We start from the raw sequence: 13,828 nt of genomic DNA on the forward strand, positions 1-13,828 counted from the left end.
ACTTCCTGGGATAGCCATATTGGACTCATGATGGAAGCCACAGGTGAAAGATGGACAAACCAACTGTCCTTGACTCAGGAAGCAGAGCTGACCTATTACAAGAGAAATTAACTTTTAGCATAGTTAAGCCATTTTATCTTCGGATCTTTTTGCTATCCTACCTGAGCTACCACACACTAATGTTCAACCACACACTAATATTACTAACCCAATGTTCTTCCTCCAATCAATTTACTTCAGTTGAACCAACATTTAGTGAGAGCTTTCAATAGGCTGAAGAAGTGGTCTCCAAAATATGGTCCCCAGGCCAGCAGTATAAGCTTTATCTCTGAACTTATTAGACATGCAAGTGCATGAACTCTGCTCGAGAAACTTAGGTGGGTCTGTCACTGGGGTTTGAGTGAGTGCTTTGGGTGATTCCGATGCACACTGTTTGAGAACGCTGTTTCTGGAGGATGAACAAGGAAGAAAGCCCAGCCTCTGCCCTCAAGAAGTTGACATTTTTTAGGGACAGAGAGAGATGCAAAATCAGTCGTAAAACCACACTTTTTGTCCTGACTTTCTTCTATGTCTTGTCTGCTGTCCTCTTTCTTCAGATTAATAGAAAATAACTTTGCTTACATTGTTTTTAGTTACATGTGTGATCACTTAAGTACAGCCTAACCATTGAGAGAAGTTGGGTCTCTGCAAACCCTCAAGGGAGAATGAATTGATGTTTCCTTTGTAGACAGAATGAAGCGAGGTTTGATTACCAGCATTTGGATTCCTGAGAATCTCCTGCGACCAAAGAGACAAATAAGAATGGGAAGTATTTTACACCGTGGGTAGTAAAACTACAGTACTTATTACACTGTAAAGGGTTATATGACCTAGAAATAAAACATGGCTGAAGCTGGATTAAATTTATGACTGAGAAAGTCATAAAACTGTACTAAGCACAAGTTAGGAATGTTTCAGTAATTTCTGAGAGTTCTGACATCAGTATCATAAAGGAAAACTACAGTCTTTGCTGTTACCATCCTTATCATCATAACCTTCTGGGTTTCGAGCAGTAGAATGGACCAGACTAGACCAATATGGTATTGGCGGTACACTAGAAAATAGGCTGCCTGTGAAAAAAGGCTCTTGTCCTTAAGTGTGCTCTGTATAAACCTTGCCTACACTTGTATATATGACGACAGCAGAGGAAATCAGGGAGATGGTGGGTGCAATTCATGAAAGAATTTATGATTTCAGATTAAAGCCAGTTTACCAATATTCTTATTAATAAGGGAGAACACAGATCACTGAAATCTATGGATATTCAAAAACTAAATAAAATATTACTAGAGTTTGTCTTGCTTCCTCTGGACACAGCATCAGGGAAGACCAATCAGGAAAGGGATATTTTGCTAGGTTAAGTCGTGGGTGAGCCAAAAGCAGACAAGCCCTCGGTGAGATGGACCGACACAATAGCCTCAACGATGGGCTCCAACCTATCGAGCTGTGAAGATTATGCTGTCCTCAGCCCCACTTTGTTCTGCTGTACACACGGTGACCAGAAGTCTGGGCAACACAGCAGCAACAAACACTAACAGGAGACACTGCAAACCCATAGGAGGTCTTTGGCACAGAAGTTGAGCACTTCATCGACAGCACTCACATATAGAAGCATAGCACAATGAACCAAACTGGAGACTTCAGCAAATCACTTCGGGTGTGATAATAAAGAGGTAACAGTTGCTGCTACCTACCTTCTCCGAAGCTCTGGATACTGAGAAGAAGAGGATCGGTGCACAGAGTTCATTCTGCTTGCCTGACATTTGCCCCCCAAAGCTTGAGCACCCTGGTTCCTATGTTTTAAAACTCTTACAATGCCTTTTAAACAATCATCTGGTTTGGTGGGAAAAAAGAGAAGAAAAGCAGCCATCTCCCCCCTTCCTTTCCCATCTTTTCCCCTTTGAAGATAGTTTCTCTTTCATCGTCTCAAAAATATTGTCAGTCAGGATTTCTATGCCAAATAATTTGGAGTTGAAAGTAGTCAGCAGTTTGGAGGCAAGTATTTGATTGCGTTTTTATGGAGTGTAAATTGGGTTGTGAGGGGCTCCTCTGCGAGACTACAGAAAACCCTACCATCGCACCCAGCGAGGGTCAAGGATTTATGTTCGAAGAACTCATGTCACTGTGATCTGCAATATTAGCCCAAGGCCCAATGGATTTCTGACCACTGCTTGACAGGCTAACTCCTGCTTGCTCCTCATGAACTTTCCATGAGAGAATTTATATGGCCCCCAGAGGTCTCTTTCTTCTCAAAACTTTCAAATCTTTTATTAATTTAACATATGAAAAAGTGTTGAGTACACTGTAACCATATTTCATCCTCACACAGCTGTCTCCCCATTCAAAGTCACTGAGTCACCACAGCACAGAATACAACTGAAGGTTTCCAAGGCAGTGAGTCTTTATGGGAACAGACAGCCTCTTCTTTCTCCTGTGGATTGGCTGGTGGGTTTGAACAACTGGCCCATGCTTAGCCCATAGTGCCACCAGGGATACTTTCCACCCTGGTTGTGATTGTTAGGTTCCATCAAGCCGGTTCTGACTCATCCTAAGCTTAAACCCAACAGAACAAAGCGCGGGTCCTGCTCTGTGCCCACAGTGGTTATGTGTAAACTCGCGTTGCAACCACCGTGCTAACTCGTCTCCTGGATGGTCTTCCTCTTTTTCACAGACCCTTCGACCAAGAACAATGTCCTTTTCTAGGGGCAAGCCTTTCCTGAAAACATGGCCAAATTGGGTGAGATGGAGTCTTGCTAGCTTCTCTTCTAAGAGGCATGCTGGCTCTTCTTCTTCCAAGACAGATTTGTTTGTTCATTTGGCACACCATGGTACTTTTCATGTCTTCGCCAACACCGTAATTGGAATGCATCAATTCTTCCACTTATTATTTGTCCAACGTTCACATGCATAAGAAGCGATGAAAAAGACCATCCCCTGGGATCAGAAGCATCTTAGTACTCCATGTAACCTCCCTACTTTTCAACACTTTAAAGAGGTCTTGTGCAGCAGATTTGCCTAATGCAATACATTGATTTCTTGACTACAGCGTCCATAAGTGCTGATTGTGTATCCAGTCAAATGAAATCCTTGCCAATTTCAATCTTTTCTCCCTTTATCATAATGCTGTCTATTGGTCCAGTTGTAAGGATTTTTATTTTCTGTACATTGAGTTGCTATTTATAATGAATGCTATAGTCTGATCTTCATCTGAAAGTGCTTCAAATCCTACTTGCTTTCAGTAAACAAGATTATGTCGTTTGCAGTCTGCAGATTGTTAATGTCTTCCCTCTAATCTGGTTACATATCTTCATGTAGTCCAGCTTCTCTATTTGCTCAGCATATACAATGAATAAGTACAGAGAAATGATACCATTCTGACATATTTTCCCTGATTTTAAACCACTCAGTATTCTCTTATTTGTTCCTACTACTGCCTCAAGGTCCATGTACAGGTTTTGCATGAGCACAATAAAGTGTTCTGGGATACTCATTCTTCACGTTATCCATAGCTTGTTATGATTCACAGAATAAAATGCTTTTGCATAGTCAATAAAACCCAAGTAGACATCTCTCCTCTGATATTCTCTGCATTTAATCAAGATCCATCTAATGTCAGCATTGATATCCCTATTCCACCCTCTTCTAAATCCAGCCTAAATTGCTCAAAGCTTTTGTCAATATCTTGCTGCAACTGTTTTTATCGCCAACAAAATTGTACTTGAATATGATATTGATGATATTGTTCAATAATTTCCACATTCTCTTGGGTCACCTTTCTTTGCAATGGACACAGATATGCCTCTCCTCCAGTTAGTTGGCTAAGTAGACTAATGAGTACTTCGAGTGCTGCTTCGGCTTACTGAAACATTTCAACTCCTGGAGCCTTGCTTTTCCTTAATACCGACAGTGCAGCATGGATTTCTTCCTTCAATACCATCAGTTCTTGATCATATGTTACCTCTTAAAATGGCTGAATGTCAACCATTCTTGGTACTGTGGTAGTCACCTAATCTGGTGTCAATTTAAGGATTAAGAGTGTAGGGGTGGAATCTAGGCTATCAATTTGGAGTTAGCCAATGAGACTTCTGTGGGCATGGCCTTCTGAGAATTCTGAGAAATCTGGTACTTCCTCCTTGGAGGCGGAAGACACTTCTCTCTCTCTGCCATTCCATGGAAGACATTGCAGAAGACAAGCCACATGGACGCAACCAGACCTCGGAAGCCGGAGAAGCCACAGAGAGACCCCTGCCAGTGCTGAGATGTTTCCAATGACACTGGATCCAAAGACTTTCTACCCACTGGTCTGTGATCTTCTGCATTCGGTGTCATTGCATGTGTTTCTTGAGTCTGAAGAGGATTTTATAGATTGATAACAGAAATATGGGCTAATATTGGACTTATGGGCTTGATCTGGACTGGGTTGGGATGATTTCTCAATGTTCAATTCCTCTTGTATATAAAGCTCTTTCTTATACACATTAGAGTTTCTATGGATTTGTTTCTCTAGTCTAACCGGTGTGTATTCCTTCCATTTTCTTTAGGTGCCCCTGCATCATTAAATATTCTCCACCAACCCCATATTATTCAAAGGTATGGATTCTTGTGTCTTCCTTATTCATTGCTCTTATCCATGTGCACCTACCTCATAGGCAGCAGTTGTCAACCTGGGGGTGGCAACCCCTTTGGGGGTCGAATGACTCTTTCACAGGGGTTGCCAAAGACCATCACAAAACACCTATCTCTGATGGTCTTAGGAACCGAGACACTGCTCCTCTATCCATCTCCAGGTGGATCTTTCCACATGCGGATGGATATGCATACATACGAGGACCCGGCGTGAAGACTGTTACCCATGCTACACCATGCTTCAAGACAAAAATTTCATTTATTTGTCATTAGACATAAATACTACACAATATAGAATTACATATTTTTGTGATTAATCACTATGCTTTAATTATGTTCAGTTTATAACAATGAAAATATAGCCTGCATATCAGATAATTGCATGACAATTCATAACAGTAGCAAAATCACAGCTATGAAGTAGAAAAGAAAATACATTTATGGTTGGGGGTCAACACCACATGAGGAACTGTATTAAAGGGTCGCAGCATTGGGAAGGTTGAGAACCGCTGCTCCTAGGTGACTGAAAACATCATGGTTTATGTCAGCTACAATTTAGTCTTCAAAGTAGCTTCTTTGCTTTTTAACACTTTTAAAGTGTTTAAATAGATCTTTTGCAGAGATCTGACTAATGCAGTATGTTGTCTGATTTCCTGACTGCTGCTCCCATGGGCATTGATTGTGGATCCAAGTACAATGAAATTCTTGGCAACTTTAACCTTTTCTTTGTGTATTGTGATGTTGCTTATTGGCCAATCGTGAGGATTTGTTTTGTTTTGTTTATGTTGAGGTGTAATCCATACTGAAGGGTGTAGGCTTTCATCTTCATTAAGTCTTTCAAGCCCTCTTCACTTTCAGCAAGCAGACTTGTGTCATCTCTATATCTCAGGTTGTTAATGAGGCTTCCTCTTGTGATGACGAGTTCTTCCTCATATAATTCAGCTTCTCAGATTCTTTGCTTAACATACAGATTGAATATGTGAAATCGAGTAGGTGAAAGTGTGCAGCACTGATGCACACTTTTCCTGATTTTTATTTTTAATAAATCATTTTATTGGGGGCTCGTACAACTCCCATCACAATCCATCCATCCATCCATTGTGTCTAGCACATTTGTAATTTGTTGCCATCATTATTTTCAAAACATTTGCTTTCTGCTTGAGCCCTTGGTATCAGGTTATTTTTCCCCTGCCCCCCTCCCTCCCTCATGAACTTTTGACAATTTATAATTTTTTTTCCATATCTTACACTGACCGATGTCTCCCTTTACCCACTTTCCTGTTGTCCATCCCCCAGGGAGGGGGTTATAGATAGATCACTTTTCCTGATTTTAAACCATACAATATCCTCTTGTTCTGTATGAAAAACTAGCTCTTGGTCTGTGTTCAGGCTCATCATGAGCACAATAAAGTGTTCTGAATTTCCATTTTTTGCAAGGCTATCCATCATGTTTTCTAATCCACACAAAAATGCATTTTCATGGTCAAGGAAACACAAGTTTTATGTATTGATCTTTCTAGTATTCTCAACTTTCAGCCAGGATTCTAATGGTATTAGCAATGATATCGCTTCATTCCATGTCCTCTTCCGAATCCAGCTTAAATTTCTGACATTTCTCTGGCAATGTACTGCTGCAACAATTTTTTAATTATCTCCAGCAAAATTTTACTTGTATTTTATATGAATGTTATTGTTCTGTAATTTCAACATCCTGTTAGCTCACCTTTCTTTGGAATGGCCACAATTATGAATCTCTTCCAATATGTTGGCCAGTTAGCTACCTTCCAAATTGGCACAGATGAGGGAACACATCTGGTGCTGCCTATATATTCTTTGAAACATCTCGGTTGGTGTTCTGCCAGTTCCTGAAGCCTTGTCTTTCACCAACCTCCACCTCCAGGCAACTTGGATTTCCTTCTTTAATACCATCAGTTCTTAATGATATGCTAACTCTTGGAATGACTGAATGTTGACGAATTCTTTTTGGTATAGTGACTGTGCATTCCTTCCATCTTTTTTTATGTTTCCTGTATTGTTCAATATTTTGTCCATAAAATCCTTCAATATTACAACTCAGAGTTTGAATTTTTTTCTTCTGTTGTTTCAACTCGAGAGACCCTGAACATGTTCTTCCTTTTCATTTTCCAGTTCCAGGTCTTTGCCCAGTCAAGTTGATACATATTTCGAAGGAGTGTTCGATACATATTTCACTCTCCGGCCCTGTAAAACTCATGTCCTTTCCACATGCCAAACACTTTCACCCTATCATATTATCCCACAAGTCTTAAAATAATTCTAAGTCTAAATGCCATACTGGGACAACATTCCTTTTTGTTTGTGAGTCTAGAATACAAGTTAGCTACATTGGTGGAAAAGGCAGAAGGTAGCTAGACATGTCCATTACAAATGGGAGAAATGGGAGGCAAAGAAGCAGTAAAGGGAACCAAGAAAACGAAAAACCCAGCAGGGCATTAGCACTCAGGGCTTGAAAATTATCTGTTCTCTGAGGCTCTAGGCAATGGCCCTGCCATTCAGATGGATTTTGGTCATGCTCTCTGGATTCTGGGTTGAAGGTTCTCAGCCCTGAACTTCAGCTCTCCCTTCCAGGTCCACTGGGATAGCATCTCTGCTGTCAGCTTTCGGTGGCCTCATTCTCCTTGTTCAACTGAGTAGCATCCCACTCCCTTAGCCCTAGCTGCCCAATTCTTCCATCACGTGGGCGTTGCAACCCCACCCTCTCAGCCTTAGCAGCAGATCTGGCCCCATTCTCCTGGCACTAATGAGCAGCATCCCACATTCTAGAACCAAGTTGGGGATGATCTAACTCTTTGAAATCCAGAATGTTGTGGGCCCACCATTCAAATCTAGGCAATTCTGCTTCCAGTGCTCTTTCCAACAGTTCGGGCAAATTCTGTCCTGCTCCTTGGATGGTCTTTTTCTTTTCTTGGAGGAAAGCAGTTGTAATTCCTTTGCCTGTTTCCTGTCTGTGTTTTTCCAAGAGACAGACAGGGTTCTCTTTCCTTCCCTTTTTGCCTGTCCCCTCAGTGGAAGGTGATGGGTAGTTGGTTGGATCCATGACACATAGGCTTCACCTCGTTAATGAAAAATTGTACAGTCACACCCTTGGTGATAATTCTAGGATTTACCTTCTTAATTTGAGCAACAGAATTTTCCAAATCTTTAAGTTTCACACAGTTCATGTTTAAGTCCATTTCTTTTCTCACATTTTACTATAATCAGCAAGGAGAAATCATGTGGCGGTCCTTTTTGAGACATCACTTAGAAATCTCATCAGCCAGCTATCCAAATTCATCACTTAGAAATTCCATCTTCCACCAAACATGGAATATAATTCAGGCAAGTTTTTTTGTTGGTGGTGGTTTTTTGCTTTTTTGCCACTGCACCAACCTTTCTCCATTTTCTAATCATATGTGCATCATTTTCTTTGAAAGCCTCATAAGAAGCTCATTTAATGTCCATAGTTCTAGCAACATTCTGTTGCTGCTTCACGTGGATTCTCTTATACTTTCTTTATAGCATTCCACACTTCCTTCTGAGCATTCACCAGAACTATTTTGACATTTGTTATTCCACTAACAAATCTTTTCAAGATAATCTAGGCCTTTAACATTAACCAGACCCACTTCTACTGAATTGATTCTGGTTTGTAGCAGCCCTATATAGGGTTTCCAGGACCGCAAATCTCTGTGGAAGAAAATTGTCTCATCTTTTTCCCACAGAGCAACTGGGGGGTGGGGGTGGGGGTTTAAATAGCTGGTTTTCTGGTTAACAACCCAACAGTTAATCAACAGTATCACCAGAGCTTCACATCAGTCATCATAAAACTCTTCTAGCTTCCACCCATTAGCCAATTCCAAAATCACTTCCATATTTGAGGTATGTGTTAGAGCAGCACCCCACTCCTGGTGCCAAATTCTGTCTCAATCTTATGTAGTGCTGCTATAGCATAAGGTGACCAGATTTTAACATTGGTAAAGCTGGACACCATGGGGGGGGGGGGCTCCCTTGATTAAAAATGTGGTCTTCTTGTTCGCCCGCCGTTCCCTAGCTTGTCCAGCATTCTTTCCAAAAATCGGGACTTTTTTAAATGTCGCAGGACGCGGGACAAATTGTTCAAAAGCGGGACTGTCCCGCCAAAAGCGGGATGTCTGGTCACCTTACTACAGCAAAAACTGTACAAGTCTGATGATGAGTCTCTTATGTTTGCTTGGTAAACTGTTCCTGAAGGGATTTCTAAAAAAGTATTCCAAAAATATTTAAGCAATCGTTTGAAAAAGATATAGAATGCCATGCAAACTTCTTTGATAGACAACTCTAATTTGAATTAAGTACTTTTAAGATGTTTTAATTCTTTTTAGAATTAAAAACTTTTTCATTCTAATTTGAATTCAGTTTAATTTTCAAAGATATCCATCCCAATAGTTTCTAGTTAATGAGATTTTCTTTTCTTTTTTTTTCTCACAAGTGATCAAAGTAAAGACTACTGATAGGATTCAACATTATCAGAGGCAGGAAGTGTGGATGAGATATAAAATATTTAGGATTTGGTAAGTCAAACTTCGCACTGTTTGCTTTCTAATTTGACCAATATTCGGTTCAAACATTTGAGCCTTTATTACAAGCAAAAGCAAAAACATAAGTGGAATCAAAAGATGGACAACCCATTCATTTCCAGAAAGGATGTCATTTTAAAGTTCAGTGCATTTTGCTTTTACATGAGGGTACAAGGTACAAACAAGATGAAAATTCAAGAAAGAAGAGCCACCGGGAATATGGACAACTTGATCTCTAGTAGCTATGTTTGTCACGGGTAATTTTTCAATGAAAAAAAAGTACAAAAAGAAAGGGAAAACAGAAAGGTCCTTGAGAAGTAAATTCTGTGCTAATTATTATATCATCTGACACAGGCACACAAGTCTGTGCCTTGGCTCTTATGGGAAAATCCAATTTATGTCATACCTCAAGAAATGCATCAGGAAAGAGTCAGCTGAATGGAGTTCAATAGCCCATCCTTTCTGTGCTCGTTTATGTACTACTCTCTCAAACAGTATGTCTATTCATTCAACAAGTATTTATTGAGTCCCACCTATTATGAAGAAGGCACTGTGCTGGGCACAAGGAATAACCTGGTAAGCGTTGTAACATATCAAGGGTACTGATCAATAAACCAAAGCAAACTCAGTCATCGAGGTGAGGCTGACTCACAGGGACGACAGAGGATAGGGTAGAACCACGCCCTGTGAGTTTTCAAGACTGTAATTCTTTAAGGGAGTAGAAATTCGTGTCTTATTCTCAAGGAGTGGCTGGTGGCTTTGAACTGTTGACCTTGTTAGTTAGCACCCAATAGCGTAATCAATGATCAATAACCTCCCCCCTCAAAAAACAAACAAACCAGGATTCAGTGTAATGCATTCTTACCAAGTGATTTTTAGATTTTGGTTACTATAGTCCCTTTCCTTTCCTTATCTGTCTTTTCAATTCTATGATAAAAGAACTGAAAGTAGTTTTAGTGGAGTTAGGTACAAAACACCCAAGTTTGTGTCAGAATACGTGGACTTACATTATATTCCTCCCCAGAAATTCTGTGCCGGCTCTGGGGGTTCCTGTTCGGTTGGAAGCCCTGGGCTGGTCTTTAGCAGCAATGAAGACAAAGGGAAATTACATTCTGGTGGAGGATCCAGCCCCTTCATCTTTCTTCTTTCCCTACAGCATGAATCTAGTCCCATAGAGGATCTAATATCAAAAGGAAGAGGGTAATACCACTACATGGAGAGAGAGAGAAATAATTACCAAAGATCCTGAATAGTAAACAGCTTTCAAAAAAAAGCAGCAGCAGCTGAATTCTTTGATAACTTGGCCCTTGGTCTGCCCAGGAATGCCTTAAGGATTATATCATCCACTGCCTCCAGAAGGCTGGCCTATTGTTTCAGAAAGAGGAAACAAGGCAGAAGTGAGGGGGGAAGGGAGGAGGGGAATAGATATGCCTCTTGGGGAGGGGAGTTTGATTTTGAAAGCAAGGTTATCATATATGTAGTTGGTACCATAAATGGTGGTGGGGCTAGGAAGACAAATTGAACAAATTCTTCATCGTCTGTGTGCAGGGGAAGGTTCCTCCGGGCCATTTCTCCTTTTGGGGGGGAATTAAAGAAAACGTTTGGCTTCAATAACTTCTCAACCACAGATGACATTGGCTCAAAAAAGAGGGAGAGAACGACCTAAAATTGCCCCAGGAATGGTTGTTGTTGCCGAAAACCATCACCTGAGGGCAGTCTTGTGACTGTTAACTTTCTTCTGCCTCACTCTCATACTAGACAGTATTGGTTTTACTACCCTTTTTACTTGATTTTCTTAATGCTACGGTTCGCAATCTAAGGTCGAGCAGTGACTTAAAGGAAAAGAAGCAGATAGGGAGGGACGGGAGAGCGGTTTAAGAACTAGGATTCGCACCCATCTCAATCTTCATGGAGAAGATAGCGCTTGAATTTGCACAAGGTCGTAAAACAATCACACAAGTGTTCCTTTGGTTTTGGAAATGGCAGGGAAGCCTCCAAAGTCGAGGAGGCCCAGGGTCCCAAGACGCCCACGATCTGCAACAGTGCAGACGCTTTACGCGGGAGGCTCCCGCGAGCGCTCGAGGTCCCAGGACCCGGCCAGGCCAGACCCCCGGTGCCGCCCCCACTGCGCCGAGACTTGCCAGAGAGTCGGGGCGTGCGGGGCGTGGGACCTCGACGCCGTGCCCTGAGCACAGCCGAAGGAACGCCAGCTCCCCGCTGCCTCTCGAAGTTTCCAAAGCAGAACGTCACGCACGCCCAAGTGCGTTCGTGGGCGCGCTCGGGGGGCGGGAATCGCTGCGCTCCACGCGCCGGGATCTGGGCCGGGGGGCCGGGCGAGCTTCCCGGGCCGCCCGCGCGGTGCTCCCGGGCCGGAGCCCGAGGGACCCGGGGCGAGGCGCGCAGCCTGGAGGCGGAGACCGGCCCCGCTGCCGCGCCACCGTCCGGTCGGAAACCTTCGTGCTGGCCCCCAGTCCAGGAGGCTCTTCTCTTAAGACCGTAATATGCCCGCGGAGGGGCGGCCGACGGGCCGGGGGCTGCGCCTCGTTTGCGTGTTTGGGGGTCGTGGGGGCAGCCTCCGACGCGGGCGGCCGTGAGAGCGCCGAGCCTAGAAAACAAGAACCCAAAGCAAGGTGCCCAAAGCCCAGCCAACTCCTCGCTCCACCAAACCATGGCAGGGAGCTGGGCCCAGGCTGGCATCCGCAGGGCGGGGTAACCCCCGAAAGGAAACCACCGCCACCGAGAGGAGAGGGAGCTGCCCGAGGGAGAACCCGTCGGGCAGAGGACGCCAAACGAGGGGGCTCGTCGAACAGCGGGCCTGTGGCCTGAACCGCAGCCTGGTCCCCAAGCCCGGGCGCAGGCCGCTCGGGCCGGGGCGCGCACGGGGTTGGTGGGGGGTCGCGACCAATTCTCAAGTTGTACACCCCTCCTCCCCCCCCAGCGCCTAAGCCCTTTATTGGAAGGAACGGAGCGATGGCCGCCTTTCAAACTCTGGCGATGAACAAACCTCTGAATTTGCACATAAACACGAACCTAGACTTCAAGCCCCGCGCGGCGCTTGGGTAGGGCCCGAAGAGCCCGCCGAGCGCGGGAGCGCGAGCCCGCCGTGCCGCCGCCCGCGTTGGTGGCCCCCTGGCCGGCCGCCCGCGTGGCGGGGAGCGCCGGGAGGTTGGGCCAGGGATCGGCCCGCGTGGGACCCCTTGCGAGGGGCCGCGGGCAGCCCAGGCTCGAGGGGCCTGTAGGAAAGGTCCCCCAGGAGAGGTCTCGAGGCCCGACGAGGCCGGCTTCCCCGTGGCTCAGGCCGGGAGCTCGGCCCGCCGCTTCCCCCCTCCCCAGCTCCGCGCGGCGGGGGCGGCTCCCCGCCTGGGACAAAGGCGGCCGCGGCCGGAGGCCGGCCCGGTGGCGCCCGCGCCGCTCTCCGCGTGCCCAGGGCACCTCCCGTGGAAGCAGCCTCTCCTCCCAGCCTGGAGGGAAGAGAGGGGCTGCAGGTTGTATGTAGTCCGGACGCCACCCGCTTCCTGCGCGACAGTGGCCGGCCCTGGGGCTCCGGTTTCCGCCGGGCCCCGCAGGGCGGGCGGCTCCGGCGCTCCCCACCGCCGGGCTTCCTCCCTCCCCGCGCTGGAACCCTAGCCGAGGACGGAGAGCGAGGCCGGGGCTCCGGAGTGGTCCGGCCATCGCGTCTCGATCGCACGCCACGCGGGTGGGCGCCTCTCCCGAACGTGCAGGTGCAGTGGCAATGACTGCGCGCGTTTCGGCCCCAGGCTGCGTTCCCTGGGGCTGGCTGGAAAACGGAGGGCGAAGGTCGGGGAAGGAAAAGCCGTTTGCTCCACTCGTTTAGGGTTAAAGGGAGACTTCAGCTCCATAGAACTGCCTCGTGTTCTACTTCCCCTAAGGAGGGCAAAGGGACCATTGGAAAAGCCGTGTCCGGCTCACAATGCCCTCTGCATCCATGAAAAAACAGGCCCCAGCTCGACGTCGTCATCGTCGTCGTCCCCTCCCCTCGCCCTGTCTTCTAGTTGAGAAAACTGTACCCGCTTTGGCCGCTGGAAGAGAGTTGCAGGCTTGAGCATAGTGACAAGTGGAAGAGTTCAGTGGGGTTCAACCCACTGCCCACCCCCAGTTTTGCCTCCAGGCCCTCTTCCATTGCCACCTGCTCCACCCCTTTGTCATGAACCCACCCGTGAAGTTGTTTTTCAAAAGCCCTTCAGACAGAATTCCTAGCAGCAGAATCTGTTCTGCTCCGGATCATTCTCTGTGCTGGCCGTGGGTCAGAGAAGTCAAAACCACTGTCCCAAGGATAGATTGGTACCAGCACGGGGCTCATGAGCCAGGGCTGACCGCCAGGCCAGGGCCACTAGCTCCAGTAGATAAGGGGTCTGGGCATTAGATGCCAGGAGTGTAGGTGCACATTTCTTGGTTGTGCCATAAAGCCGCAAACAGCATCCTCTTTCTCTAGTTGTGTCCAGGAAACAGGGCTGCTTTTGTAGCCCTTATGGATATGAAAATCCAAGTGATGTTGTGAGCCTTCTCATAGAATTTCTGAATTGGGGAAGTAGGAAAACCTACTGACTCCACGCCCTCCTTTCTGTTCT

The sequence above is a fragment of the Echinops telfairi genome, unplaced genomic scaffold (genome assembly GCF_000313985.2).
Source record: "Echinops telfairi isolate 266 unplaced genomic scaffold, ASM31398v2 ScPeMD7_7466;HRSCAF=8504, whole genome shotgun sequence".
Taxonomy (NCBI): Eukaryota; Metazoa; Chordata; class Mammalia; order Afrosoricida; family Tenrecidae; genus Echinops; species Echinops telfairi.